Raw genomic sequence first — 15543 nt, forward strand, 5'->3', positions numbered from 1 at the left:
CGCTTTTAACCTTTTTCAAATGTGACAATGTCATAGATTTTTTGCAATTTTAGCTATCTCTCAGGAATGTTAGAAACAATGTCTGAATTTAGACAAATGCAAAAATATTTGTTTCAAGGTCCTTTTGATATCATTTCATATATATATATTTATTTATAATATATTCTTTTTGTATATCCATCTACATCCATCTATGGAGTATCTATGACTACTCTTACATTCAAAACTTAGTTGCATTTTTTAAATAAGGAAGACATTGTCAGCTATATATTGATCATGAATATTGACTCCTTAAATAATAGAAGTAAAAAAAAGAAAAACTTATAATGGGAATATTTTGTTCATCTGCTTTATTATAAATGGAATAATTCAAGAGTTATGAGGGTATATTTTAAAAATGATTAGTTACAAAGCATAAGATTTTTTAGGTGTAAGATTGAAGATTTAGGATTTTTTAGTATAAGTAATTTATGTGAATAATTCAAATGTGCTAAAATTAGTGAGTTTTAAGGCTTCTTCAACACATTTGATGTATCTCCACACTCTTAATATTTGATGACTTTGGCTTCTGACCAAAAATCTCTTGCCTGTCAAGAAATCAAAGTTGTAAAGCAGATAGTGTTAATAAGAGGAACATATTAGTAATGTAACGTCCTGCTTCTGAAGCTGGAATATCACAATTTTTAGCATATAATATATTTTTAAAGATTTTTAAAGAGAATTCATCAGTTACAAGAAACTCAGAAGATAATATTCTGTTGAAATTCCTTCTCCCCTGATCTGTAAACTATTAAAATTAGTAGTTTCATTTTATAGATAAAATATGGTAAAGTTATATATAAGTTTACCTATAAATTATAAAATTATAGATAAATTTATTAAATATAGAGAAAGTTATTCTATTCTTTTAAATACAAACATAACAGATGCACATGCACACACTCATCCACATACATAGGCAGGGATGGCCACGTAATTGTGGAGCCCAGTGCCCAGTGCAAAATGAAAATGTAAGGCCTGTTCAAAAGCTGGGGAAAAAAAAAGTTTTTTCCTTTTTTTTACAGTCTTGATTGACCCAAGACAGGTTATTTTTATTTGTTATTTAATGTTTGGTTGTTTGGTTCTCTAGGGTATAGCGATACTTTTAGGAGCACATAGACCCTCACAGATTTCTGTAGCCTTACCCCATAACCCCCACCCATCCTGCCTTGTACCAAGGCCCCCACCAGGAATGGAGGGTGGCAGCAGTTGCTGAGTTGTGGAGCAGGTGGCTGAGGACCTGTCCCTTGAAGGCACTGGGAGGCAGGACTGCATGTTAAGTCTAGGGCGTATGCTTTATTGCCCCATCAGACTTCACTTATCTACACAAATTCAGAGGTAAAATTGTTAAGACTTTCAAAACTGTGATAGCAGAGCATTAAAAGCCAAACACAGGGCTCCTTTCTGAGCATGCTGCCTTTTGCCCAGTGGCAGGACGCTGAAGTTGCTCTTGTATGTAGTAAACATATACCATATAAAAATAATGGTGATTTTATGGCTTTCTTCAACTTTGGGTTAAAAACTGTTCATACAAAGGGTGAAGTGATGGGCACATTCTGCCCTGGGTGCAATCATTAAGAAGATGCACTGCCTCTAGAAATTTATAAAAAATAATAAAGCCAACTAAAAGTTGGTCTGCACCAGCAATTCTCAAAGTCAGTGATAATGTTTTTCATAAATTCATTTTTTCTCTAAATCCTAAATAATTGCTGTGGTTATTGTTGAGTTTTAATAATATATGTATATGTATGATTCAAATTAACACATTTTTTTAACACATTTTTATGATTATCCTTTATATTCTCTATGGATTTAAACAGCAGATTCAGAATAAACAATGATGACTGATTGTAAAGACAGAGAACTAGAGTTACTTTAATTCTGTTATTTTATGTGATCACTTGGAATTTTAATTTAAATTTTAAAATTATAACAATGAAACAGTGTGAATTGCAGGGGGTAATATTTTTGTTAGGTAAATGTAAATTTCATACATGAAATATTTCATTCAATCTGAATAATAACTTTGAAATTTGTTTTCCTTCTGAAAATTGTCAGTTGCTTTAAAGAACAAATCAGGAAAATAATGATTATCACTGAAGAGTAATTTTGTTATATAGAGGAGGGGGGCATTTAAAAAGTATCTAGGTATCAAATATGCTAAGTAAGCCACTGAAAATATATATGCACTTTTGTACATTCACTGCTTTTTTTCTTAATGAGGTTTTAATCTGATGTTCAGTTTCATGGCCCATTTGTCAAGTATACAAAACTTATTTATGTTACTAATATCCTTCTGTTAGATATTTTGGTTTAAAAAAGGTAAGTTCTGTGTTAGAAGAGTGAAGTGGAAAGAGACTCTTCCATCTGTAATATCCAAATAATTGAGATCAAAGGTAAGTAGCTTTTGTTGGCTTGTCCAGATAATTATTTTAATTTTAATTTTTTAAGGGTAGACTTAATTGTAGGAATTCAAATATTTCTCACTTATCTAACTGATTAGATTGCACTACTCTTCATGCTTGATGGAGACTTTCTTCTTCCTTCCTCTCTCCCCCATGTTTCCTTTTCTCTCCTTCCGGCAAAGGAGTACAAACATCCCCTGAAATATCTCTCCCTCATGGCACTTTCCCCTTTATAACTCTCATTCCTGTTGGAATTCCTGTGTTACTTATCTGCCTTCTCCACTGGTCAGAAGCTCTAGGAGAGTGAGGGCTGTGTCCCTGGCCCTGCCACTGAGACTTTCAGGTAGCAGGTGCTCAGTAATTACTATTTGGATACAGGTAAATTGAATTAGCACTTGCTTCTTCTCAGTTTTTAAAATTAAAATGGCAATGTGCCTGAAACAATTAATTTGTAATTATTTATTATATTTATATGATAATTGTGGAGAAAATATAGGGAGGGTTAATAGTGAGAACAGGAATACAAGAAAGAAAGAGCACAGAGGTGAGAAAGCTTGTTCTGTGGGTGATCTAAGAATATTTATATATTTCTTTTTCCCAGGGCATAATGTTAAGTACTTGTTGAGGAAGGCATTTTTCTTCAGGGAATGAAAGACTTATTGTGTGTGTGGGTAATGTCTGGTGACCTGCCCTCATGTTGGTGTAGAGGTGAGAGCAGGAGGAGTTAAGTTATACAGCGTGGTTCACAGGATCAGAAACCCATTTATATATTAACATTTTATTGATAAGTGCAACCTATTAATAAACAAAAATATGCATTTATATCATTACGAAAAAGCACTCTAAAAGCAGTATAATAGTTCCTTTTTATATAAAAGTGCAGAATTTTAGGACTAACGTGACTATCTGACCAAGCCAATGAATACTGGAATTAAAAAGCAGGAACCAATCTAGAAAAACGGTGGGGTGGGTGTATTATCAGAACACATTTCCAGGTTTATTTTTACTCTAGGTTTCTATCACCAATAATGCTTCTCTATAACTGTTTCTTCAGCTTTAACGGAAGGGAATGTACTTTCCTGAAACTAGCTGAACTCAAAACTTTCTCAGTTGGTTCAAAAATTTTAGGACAACCCTCATACTTCAGTCCTCAACTTCCTAGTTTAAGGAATGTTGTGTCTCATTTGGTGGGCCTGATTTGCTTTTCAGATTAGTTTGGAGCTTTTGTTATTGACCTATGTTGATCAAGTAAATGCTTAAAGATAATTCAGATGCAGTAAAGATAACCAGGAGAAGTTAAAGCGAAATCAACTCTCATCAGGATCTGTGGATCTTTTATGTGAATGTGACTTCAAGGCTTCAAATTTTGCAAGTTTATTGAGTCCAGAGCAGTTCAGTAGTGGGACATAAATGCAGTTTATGTTTTTCTCAGGCTCAGTTCACATGACCAGTTTGAGTCTAAATAACTTTACTTCCTTAAACAGATCAGCAAGTCTTGATCATTTTTTGACTGAAGCTCTAGGTTCAATAAGTTCAATGTCTTGTCGCATTAGTAAGAAATTAGCAGGATGTGAGTCCAGATGGGTCTATAACAAATAAAACAGACAACCACCTAACCATATGATCATATATGTTTGCTCTAATATTTTCATTCTAAATATACATATATATTAGTTTAAATATACGTATGTATATATATGTTTTCTATTGCTGCTGTAACAAATTATCACAAACTTAGTGGTTTAAAAACAACACAATAATTATTTTACAACTGTGTAAGTCAAGAGTCTGACACAAGTCTCAATGGGTTGGAAATGAAAGTGTCAGTAGGGCTGCATTCTTTTCTGGAGACTGTAGGGAGGAATCCATTTCTTTGCCTTTCCCAGTTTCTGGAGGTCACCCACATTCCTTGGCTCAATGCCTTCTTCCTCCATCTTCAAAGACAGCAGTGTCACATTGTTCTAACCTTGCTTCTGTCCTCACATCTCTTTCTCTGACCACAGTCAGGAAAAGTTTTCCACTTTTTAGGACTCATGTGATTAGATAGGGCCCACCAATATTATTCAGGATAATCATCCCACCTTAATTACTTGTGCAAAGTTCCTTTTGCTATGTAATGTAACAGTCACAGGTTCTGGGAATTTGGATATGGGCATCTTTGGGAGGCTCATGGCCATATACCTAGTACTAGTCTTTCCTAGTCTCTTCTGTGGAATCATTATCAATCTTTACGTTTCAAATCCATTGTAGTTAGTATCCTTTACTCACTTTATGTTCTATGCCGGCAGATCACGTCTGTTTTATTTACTGTTTTATCCCCAGTCCTAGGCACAATTCCTGGCATTTTAGAAAAGGCTAAATTGTAGTTTTGAATGAAAGAATGAATAAAATTATTACATATTGTATATAGCAAGTAATGGAGAAAAAGCTTCTCCGATATTAAATGGAATGGGTTTCAAGCATCTACTAAATTTATATAATAGACTGCCTGTTGTAATAAAAGGTCTTATTTTGCAAAGTATAGGTCTCTTCTAAAAATCGATGTGAATATTCAGCAACAAAATTTTCTCATCACAGTCTGTTCATTTGGATCTACCTCTCGCTATGGTTTGAAACAGGATTTTTATTCATTGAAAAAATATACTCCAGGGAACATTCAGAATCAGAGAAAGTTTAACTTTTGTCTTTTAAAACTTAGAAGTATATTTTTCTAAGATATTTCTGCTGATTTTGTTATGCCTCCAGGATTAGTTAGGTCTAGTCCATCTTCTCTGATGTACAACATAGTTAAGAAATTCTTCATGTAGATGGGGTGGAACAAGGAGGCTCTCTGAAGAAGGAAGGATCTTAGAGGGAAATCAGTTATTTTTAAATGGTGGTTTCTCTATAACTGGTGAAAATAGAATTGGAGATGGGTGGCCATCACGCTTTAGTACTAAGAATCAGCAGACATGAATTTTTTCTGGGGGTGGGTTGAAATCATGTCGATGTTAACTTTGGATGTGTTGTTAAAGAGAGAGGATCTTCAGGTGATGTAGAATTATTATTGAAGATAACACAGCTTGGTATTTTACTATAGGGGGATGTTAGAGGGCTGAAGGAGAGATGGCATTGCTAGAGTAAATGAGTCAGGCCTGGGCTGCATGAAAGGACCAATTTGCATTTGTAGACCTCACTTGCCCAATATTTTCTTTTGGTGTTTTATGTGAAAGCATATTGTTGGTTCTCATTATATATTTGTTGAGTGAATAAAAAGCAAATGGATTGGCTTTTGTCATTCAGAGACCAATTTCATTTGTATGTCTTGGGTTTAATGCGTTCCCAGTCTTGGGGAATTATAAAGATCCAATGAAGACAACAAAGAGATGTTATGGGGTTTTTCTTGCATATAAGGCCTCCACCTCTCTCTTGAAAATCCATTTTGAAATTAATTTCAGCCTTATTTCTCATGATGTTGGGCTGAAGCAGTTAGGATGATCTATATGCAAATGACTATTCAAATACTAGAGACAGGTTAGAATTAAAATTCTAAAAATGTACAGGCAGCTTCCAAATCTATTTCCTTTTCTCCGTTTCTTTGTTCATTCACTTGTTCCTTCCTTCCTTCATGGACTGCATATTAGAACTGATCCATTATTGGATCAGGTACACTGTATTAGATACTTTACATTTTTATATTCTTAAATTTATCAATTACACCATAGTGGTGGCTGATTTTTGAGTGGTTGATTATGTTGGAGACCATGTGTTTTAGTTTATAGATCTGAATTTTACAGCCTCAGTTAATGAAGAAGTAAGAGGAGGAAGATAAGTAAATAGTATCCAGTACAGGTTTGTACAATATTAGATATGCCAAAATCAGAGAGATGAACCAAACTCAGATTAGAACATGAGATCGAGAATCTAAAAAAGAATGGATATATGTATATGTATAACTGAGTCACTTTGCTGTACACCTGAAACAAACACAACATTGTAAATCAACTCTACTCCAGTAAAAATTTTTTAAAAAAGAACATGAGATTGAAATCCAAGAACATATAAAGGAATTATCAAAATCAAGGAGACTGGAGACAGATTTTGAAGCTGGGATATAAGAACCAAGAATTCAACAATTAGGGAGCTGAGAGAAATAATAAATGGTGGGGGGTCTGGTTAAATGGGCAAAAATTGGTTTTTTCTTCCTTGCTTTCTTTTCTGTGCCTGTTTTAAGGACTAGATAGTGGGCAGGTATCTAGTCTATGAACTGTTTTGGAAATAAGGTGGTAAAATACTATTGTTTCAGCTGCTTTGGGGTCTAATCTTATTCCTCTCCTAAAGGTTCCTGAGTTCCTTGGAGGACTGATTATTAAATAATTACTCTGAGTCTTTCTTACCAAGCTAAATCTTGCTAATAATGATCACTTTGGGATTTAAAAGGAGCTTATGCAATGCTCACCGGGGAAAAGGAGGCATCTAGATTCCTCTTTTGAGGGAATGAGTCTTTTCACGGACCTCTTATTTGTGATCTAATGTTCTAATTTGTGATCTAATGTTCCAATTTCTCTTAAAAGTAAAAGTCAATCGAGAGAGCCCTACAGAGATGCAGGCTACATGATTACATGATTACTGAATTAATAAGAAAAGCCAAAATAACAAAGGTAGGCAGCTATAATTATTTTTAAAAAGGGGAGGGGGTACTAGCTGGATAGAACCAGAACACAGGAGGAGAAAAAGGTAATTTGTGTAAAATAAAAATAACTAGAAATTAATAGAGGATATCCTAAAGTGGCAAGACAAAGTCTGTGCAGAGAACAATAACAGGTGAAAGTCCCTAAAGGTTATATCCTCTAGGCCAGAGAGCCTGAAGGCTGAGAGTCTTTTGTTTTCATCTTTTGCCTTCCAGCAGAGACAGTCATGATTTCTAATATTTGTGGGGCACGTTAGTCATTCACCTTGTGGATTGTTTCAACTGGCCCTTTCCCAAGAAATGGATTCCTTTACCCCCCAGAGTTCAGGCACTGCTCATATAGTTCTCAAAAGTTTCTGCTATGTTTTTTTTTTTTTTTTAAACATTGGACTTTACTCAGAGTTCTTTATTACATAAAAAGAGAAATAGGTTAAATGATAGAAATGACAGGAATAAAGTAGGAAGCAAGAGTCCTGGCATGCAGCGTTAGTTCAAACTTGGACAAAAAATAAGGGTCCTGAGCCTACTATAGTTCATAGCTAGGAGATGATATTACAATGAAGAGAAAGATTGCTATCTTAGATCAGGTACTCTGGAGATAAAGGTTAGCATGAAGGTTTATTGGAGTTTTCTCTTGGGAGTGACACATGTAAGGAAGTGAAGAAGGCAGGATTGGGCAGAGGGAGAAGGTGACTTGCAATAGAAGTCTTAGCCATCCCATGGGTAGCCCTGGAGCTGGGCTGGCACTTCAGTTGTCCCAAACTGAGACAGGGAAGCATCTTTTTATCCTTACAGCTGTTAGTCGTTACCTGTGGGAGCAGTGTAACCTTGGATGAGGTGGTTCCCTGCAGCTGAGAGCCAGTTCCTGGAGAGGGACAGAGTTGTGAGCCATCAGAAGCTGATATTTCTAGCTGAAAATGGGATCTGAGTGAAGCACCACAGAATCCACTCTAACAGTTAATGGAAAAAATAAAAAGTTTTTTTTTGGTAGGCCTTGAACAATGGGATATTATCCTGTGCTAGCTACTATGGGCAGTATATTCGACCTTCTGTAGTATTTAATTTGCTATTGATAATGTTCAGAAAATTATTAGGGTAGTCATATAATTTGTCATTCAAATCAGGATACTTTTGAGAGATGGAGGTGAGACAAAATAATTAACAGACCTTAGTTGATATACAAAAGGCATAAGTCAGGACTGTTCCAAGCAGACCGAGATATATGGTCACCTAGAAACTGCATGACTGTATATAAATTATAGGTAGGATAATACTTATGAAGGATTTTAAGAGGAATTTAACATATTGTTGACAGATTTTGTATTGACCACTAAATATAGTTAAAATGTGAAGTTTGAGTTAAAATTGTATTAGTGTGGTTGCAATTTCTAGTCACATAATTTTTCTAGAGACACTGTGCTAAGAACTGGTGATTTCAGAGTCTGAACAATCTCAGTCTTAGTTGTCAAGGGGAATCAGACAAATAAATAAGTGATATAGAGCACAATAAGAGCTGTAATGGTGGTCAGTGCTAAGTAAAATAATAGGGCCAAGTAGGAAGTGGTTAACTACCTTGGGGTTGAACAGGGAAGGTATCACAGAGGAGAAAGCTCTTATGCTGGCTTTTGACGCATGGGAAGGTGGGAATTCCAGAAGCGGGTAACAGCCTGTGCAAAGACACAGAAGCAGGAATCAGCATAGTGCAGTTGGTGTGGGGAATATAAACAGTGCAGTTTGAATGAAATGAAGAGGAAAGAAGGAAAAGTGGGATATGAGACTAAGTACTAGCCATTAATTTACAAATAGGCTTCTTTCAAATATTTGATTTTTCTTTGCTTTTGAAACAGGCCAATTTTCAATTTAAACCTGTCTTTCTTTAATGCAAATCAATTATGAGTCACTGATAATATCACCTTGTCAGGTTTTTCTTTATAGATCAATTTCCATTTGTGATATTGTGATTTATAATAAGAAATATATATTTGGTCTTTGTCCTGTTTCTGGCACAGAGCTTCTAAAACCCTTGGAATTTTCTAAGTGATGAGAGTTGTAAAGATGTCTTTTGTTATGTTTGAGGTAACATTTGGACCTAAGGATGGGGCCTAGTTGCCAGGAGAACCAACCATATAATTAGAGGATTGGACCTTTCAGTCCCACCTTCCAGAACCCCAGGGAAGGGAGAGGCACGGGAGGTTGAGTTCAATCACCAGTAGTCAATGATTTATTCAGTGATGCCTATGTAATGAAGCCTCCATAAAAACCTAGAAGGACAGGGTTCAGAGAGCTTCTGGATTGATGAGGATGTGGGGAGTCAGGAATAGTGGCACACCTGGAGGGGCATGGAAGCTCTTCCCACATACCTTGCCCTGTGCATCTCTTCCATATGGCTGTTCTTGAGTTACAGCCTTTTATAATAAACTGGTAATCTAGTAAGTAATAGTTTCTCTGAGTCTGTGAGTGGCTCTAGCAAATTAATTGAACCTGAGGAGGGGGTAGTGGGAACCTGTGATTTATAGCCAGTTGGTCAGAAGTATAGGTAACAATCTGAACTTGTGAGTGGCATTTGAAGTGGGCTGAGGTGGGGGAGGCAGTTTTGTAGGACTGAACCCTTACCTGTGGAATCTGATGCTATCTCGAGGTAGATAGTGTCAGAACTGAGTTGAATTGTAGGACAGCCAGCTGGTGTTCTGAGAATTGCCTGGATTTCCACCCCACCCTCTGTGCCCCGCCATACCCTGCCACATTGGAATTTGTACTAGAACCTTTTATTATTGAAACATATTCAATATTTCTTAATGAATTTGTAGGCAGGCTCTGAATAAAAAGTTATACCATTATAAGTTTAGGTTCAAAGGCCAGCTTGTAGCTTTATTTCTGTGCTAAAGTAGGTTTAGCAGGGTCAGACACAGGTGAGCAACTTGTGTAGTTGATTTGCCTGGCTGTTGACTACACTTAATAGTTAATTGGAGAAGACTGTTAGTGATCTACAAATTGCCCCACCCTATTTGGGACCTTTTTTTAAAATCAGAAATTTTAGTATGTTTTAAAGTCTTGTAACCATAATGAAAGAGTTTATTAAATTTTGACATGACTTTATTTGCTTGTTTTCTTCTGGGAGATAAATTGAAACTATATTTGCCTTAATGTGTTCCTTAGAGATAACTATCACAGTTTATCTGAGAAACTCAACTAAGGTTGTTGACTGACAAAACTTTATTACTCCAAGAATTGTTTGCTTTTATGTCCCAGAGTAGCTTTTAAGTATTTTAGTTTGATATTCCTATAAACTTGAAGTAAATCTCTAGTTGTCCTAGTGAATTTAGATTATGAATATGATTCAGTGTGAGGGCATGGTACCTCATTTGCAAAATACTTTTCTTTCATTTACATATGGCAAGGATATATCTGTAAGGATTTTTATCTCCCTGTAAAAAGTTGATTCCTATCTATGGTAGGCAGAATAATGGCCCCCAGCGGACATCTGTGCTCATCCTTGGAACTCATGCATACTTTACACGGTACAAGGGATTTTGCAGATGTGATTCAGTACAGGGTTTTGTGATGGAGTGATTTTCCTGGATTAAATGGGTGGGCTCAATCTAATCAATTAAGTTTTTAAGACCAGAGAACCTTCCTTGGCTGGATCAGAGAAAGATGTGATGGAAAAAGGAGAGATTCAAAGCATGAGAGTCAATATGCCATTGCTGGCTGTATGGTCAGGCCACTCAAGATGGCTGTTCTCTTGCTCTCTGTACATCCCCTTCCCGACCAGTGCCTGCTTCACCTATATCTTACCCACCTGACTGACCTTCTTACATACTTATTCCAGGCCCCAGCTAGTGATTGTTCTTATCAAAGTGGTGGTGAGGGGCGTGCCTCTCTGCTGCTTTCCCTGGTAATTAATGAGCCCACCTGACGTCAATTCCCCTATAACTGGCAATCCGCCCTTCCCCCCACCCTCCCGCAGCGAAGACTGACGCCATGTCTTGCCGGCCGTCTGCTGCACATGGTGGGGTGTCGCTCCAGGACCTTGCTTCAGACAGGTAAGCTCCCCTATCCATTAAACTACTGACGTCTCTGTTGCTGACTCCCGGCTCTTTCTTTGGTCTTGAAGCTGGGCAAGTACAGGGCTTGTAGGCCTGTGGGGTGCAGCCCAACAATTGGCAGAGTCAGATAGGAGACGGAGGAAACTCCTGTGAGCACCGAGACGTGGGGAAATACAGGACGGGGAATGGAAAGTTACAGGGGCCTCCACTAACATGTGGGGCCCGAAAGTTGCAAGTGTAATCTCGGCGTGGCTGGCCACTGACATGTGGGGCTCCGAAGTTGCAGGGAAATCTGGGGTGGCTATCTCATGGGGGGCCTTGTGGTGGCTGTCCTTGATGAATGGGGCTGCCAAGAGATCTGGAGAACAGTGGCCTGTAACGGCTCTGCTGTGGTATCAAAATGAGCCTTCTGTAATTGGTTAAGCTAGCTTTCTAAAGGAATTGTGCTTTTGAGATGTAAATGATCTATCTGGCCTCTCTGGACTTTAATCTTCCTTGATCTCTAGAAGCATAGGAGAAAAAAGAGCTTTTAGGTAAACTCTATAGAAATAATTATGTTTTGGGAATGTCTATCTAAAGTAGTCCCTCCATATTTTGGTAACTTGAAACTAAAGTTGAAAGAAGAGAATTCATGGGTCATTTCAAATAGGATAAAATATTGGAACATTAATTGCTGGGAGGGTCTAAGTTTATCTACCTCTACCTGCTTAAGAGAGGAAGACAAAAGCATTGTTTTCCAGTCAGGAAATGCACAATTACTTGCTTCTTGGTTTTTGCCAGAGATTGATGTTTTCAAGGGTTAAGATTATAATCAGTCATAATTCTTGTCACCAAGTTTCTTTATTGATTACATTGTGATCAGGTGTTTAACTGTGCCTTTTAAAGTTTTTGTCATTTATAGACAGTTTTAAAGTTTTTGTCATTTATAGACACAGTGTTTGTGCCTTTTAAAGTTTTTGTCATTTATAGACAGTTATTGTTTTATTCTGATGCTTTTGCAAAAGTGCTTCATCTTCAAGAAGATTCATAGGAAGGACTTTTTGAGAAGTATAGGTCTCTGATAAATTTCAGATTATAACACTGAACTGGGTAAGAAATTAAAGAATCCTAATGGAAAACCTGATGGCTTCATAAAAAGTTAACAGAAGGATTGGTTACTGAGTGAACTGGTGGATATGGTTATCATGTTTATGGGGTTTGTCTGGAATGTCACTGGTTTTGATCTGTGTTTTCCAGGTACAGGAAAGCCCTTCTGCTCAAGTTAGTTATGACACACAGCAATTCGGTAAACTACACCTGTGGGTAGAATTGAAGCATTTTTTTCTTTTCTCTCTTCCTGGTTCCTCCAGAAATTGGAGACTCTTGGGCTCTGAGCAGCCTTAGCAGGTGAATGGGAAAGACTGTCTCCTGTCATGTGCAGGAATCTCGATATTTCGGGGACCTCTAGAAGAGAGAAATCCACTGGGGTGGGGCCTGATAGCAGGCCTTTGGCATGGCTTTCCCATCCTTGAGAGGCCTTTTGAGAATTCAGTCTGACATTCCTGAGGAGTTCCACCACGGTCAGTTTGGAGACCGCGTATGGTCAATTGACCAGACTTGTTTTGCAGGCAAATTAGTCTTGATTTGACTTGTTTGGTGGAGATGGGGGTAATTTTAGAGAGAACAATATTATGTTTCAGTGGATGTTACATTCTAGTTCAATTAATTGAGGTCTGTATTTATGAAAGTTACTGTGTTAGCCATACTTTTGCCCTCATATTCTGGGTCGAAAGAAAATTATCTAGTGAAATGGTCACAGAGTATAATGACTCATGAAATGTCACACTGCTGGCTTTAAGTCCGCTGCTAAAAGCACATGTACTATGCTTGTATGACAATTGGGTATAAGTGATAAAATGTATAGCCTGTAAAGTGTTTCCCCATTAATATACCTCTCAGCATATTCACAAGATCTGAGTAGTTTTCCCCCAATGTGAATGAGTAGGCAAATGTAAAGGAGGCCTAGCCCTGAGGGACATGATCTGAACCTGAGGTAGGAGCCAGCACCGCAGAATTGATGGATGGATATTTTGATCATCAATGCTTTTCTATTGAACGATTTGCAGTCAAAAGGGGAAATGTTGGAAAAATCCGCATATACTGAGGTATGGGGAAGTCATTCTGGCTTATACATGGTTTAACTTAAACTTGACTGACCAGAGCAGCCTGTTTTGTGGCCTTTCAGAAATGCATTGTACATATGCTTTGGCCATTAAGGAAGGGAATGCATTTGAAAGTCAAAATGGAGTAGCTGTAGTTCGGACATCCAAGGTAAAACTAGGTGGCCGTTGTATGTGTGATTTTGGACATTTTCTTGTATTACGGAAAACTTGAGTTTTCTGAAACTGCACTGCACGCCAGGACAGCAACCACAGGCGGGTGTGGTGTGATCTCTGAACGCGGTTACCGCTTGTATTTTGCTTAACTGTCACAATCTCCCCTGTGTAGTGCCTGTTAATTGTCTTGCGTTTCCTCCCTATGAGGGAGGAAATCTATTTGAGGACTGAGCTGCAACAGTGGCCTCACTGTGAAATGAGTCTAATTGCTGGGTCTACAGCGAGATGCTGTGCTCGCCTCCTCTGAACTTCCATGAGAAATCAACCCGGCTAATGAGACTAGGCGGGGACTACTGACAATGGGGGGAAAGGAGTCACCATCTTCCAGTCCCACATGCTAATATGTCAGAAGGACCCCCCATTGGTAAATGGTGCTGTACAACCGCCTGCCCATGAGCCCGCTGGGCTGTGCTGTGTGGAGTGGAATAGGCTGGCTTCTGGACACACAAGTCCAACTAATGGGACTAACTTTGTTTTTTGGAGAGACCTAATGGGTTCACCCCTAATGTCACTCAACATAACACGGGGTGGGAGACCTGTACTGTGACTGCTGAGTCATGACTAGGCCAGGGCCTGCCCCTCCTTGGGGGTGGCTCTGGGTTTGTGAAATCAGGGATGGCCTGTCTGTATTGTATTTGTGGTATATGGTGGCAGTGTCCCTCTACATGCCCGACCCCAGGGATACTGTGGAAGAGGAGCCGACCAAGATTGTAAGGGTCGTGCAGGGCATGTAGGGGTGGAGTGTATGGTCACGCCACTCAAGATGGCTGTTCTCTTGCTCTCTGTACATCCCCTGCCTGACCAGTGCCTGCTTCACCTATATCTTACCCACATGACTGACCTTCCAGGTGAAATAAACTCTAGTTTAACATACTTCCAGGCCCCAGCTAGTGATTGTTCTTATCAAAGGGGCGGTGAGGCATGTGCCCCTCTGCTGGTAATGAGCCCCTCTGACATCAATTCCCCTATAAGTGGGAACCTCCCCTTCCCCTGGGAGTGAAGACTGCTGCCATGTCCTGCGCCGTACACAGTGGGGTGTCGCTCCAGGACCTTGTTTCAGATGGGTGAGCTCCCCCATCCATTAAACTATTGGTGACTCTGTTGCTGACTCCCGGCTCTTTCTTTGGTCTTGAAGCTGGGCAAGCACAGGGCTTGTAGGCCTGTGGGGTGCAGCCCAACACTGGTTTCAAAGTTGGAGGAAGGGGGACATGAGCTAAGGGTGGCTTCTAAACCTGGGAATGGCCCTCAGCTGACATCTAGCAAAAAACAGGGATCTGAGTCTTACAGTTGTAAGGAACTGCATCTTCCAATAATGCAAATGGTCAAGTAAGCAGATTCTCCACTAGAGCCTCCTGAAAGGAATATGGCCTTGCTGACACCTTGATTTTAGTCCAGTTTTATACTTCTGAGTTATGTAACTGTAAGGTAATAAGTTGGTGTTAAGTCACTAAATTTGAGGTAATTTGTTACAGCAGCAATAGAAAATTAATACATGATCTTAATCAGGGGTCATATAGAGATACTATGTGAGCAACTTTGAAATCTTATGTGAAACGAATTGCTGCCATTATATACTAAACATATAGGTATATTAAATATGAACCGTGTATAAATCTCAGGAAAGGAAATCAGTTTCATAGAAATACCAAAATACTGATTTTGAATGTGCTTGTGTATCTCACATACACAAGCATGTGTTTGTGAGAAGTAATTAAATTTAGCATGAAGTAATTAAAATGCCTGAAAATCATTTAATGGTGTAAACACCATGAACTGCTGTGGTGCTACACAATGGAAAATATGATTTAGTTTATTTTCTGAGCCAGTGCTTTCAATGGAAATATTATGCAAACTAGAATAATATGTGAATCCAATATAATTAAAAACTTTCTAGTAGCCACGTAAGTAAAAGAAACAGGTGAAATTAATTTGAATAATGTAGTTTTAGTTCAGTATATGCCAAATATCATTTCAACATATAATCAACATAAATATTATCAGTGAGATAG

General features: G+C 38.2%; 1 protein-coding gene across 3 annotated transcripts in view; it reads left to right on the forward strand.

Moving 5' to 3' along the window:
- The window catches only part of CTNNA3 (catenin alpha 3), a 1789299-nt gene that overhangs the window by 539999 nt on the left and 1233757 nt on the right, over positions 1-15543 (forward strand). The window lies entirely within an intron of this gene.

The sequence above is a fragment of the Balaenoptera acutorostrata genome, chromosome 16 (assembly GCF_949987535.1).
Source record: "Balaenoptera acutorostrata chromosome 16, mBalAcu1.1, whole genome shotgun sequence".
Lineage (NCBI taxonomy): Eukaryota > Metazoa > Chordata > Mammalia > Artiodactyla > Balaenopteridae > Balaenoptera > Balaenoptera acutorostrata.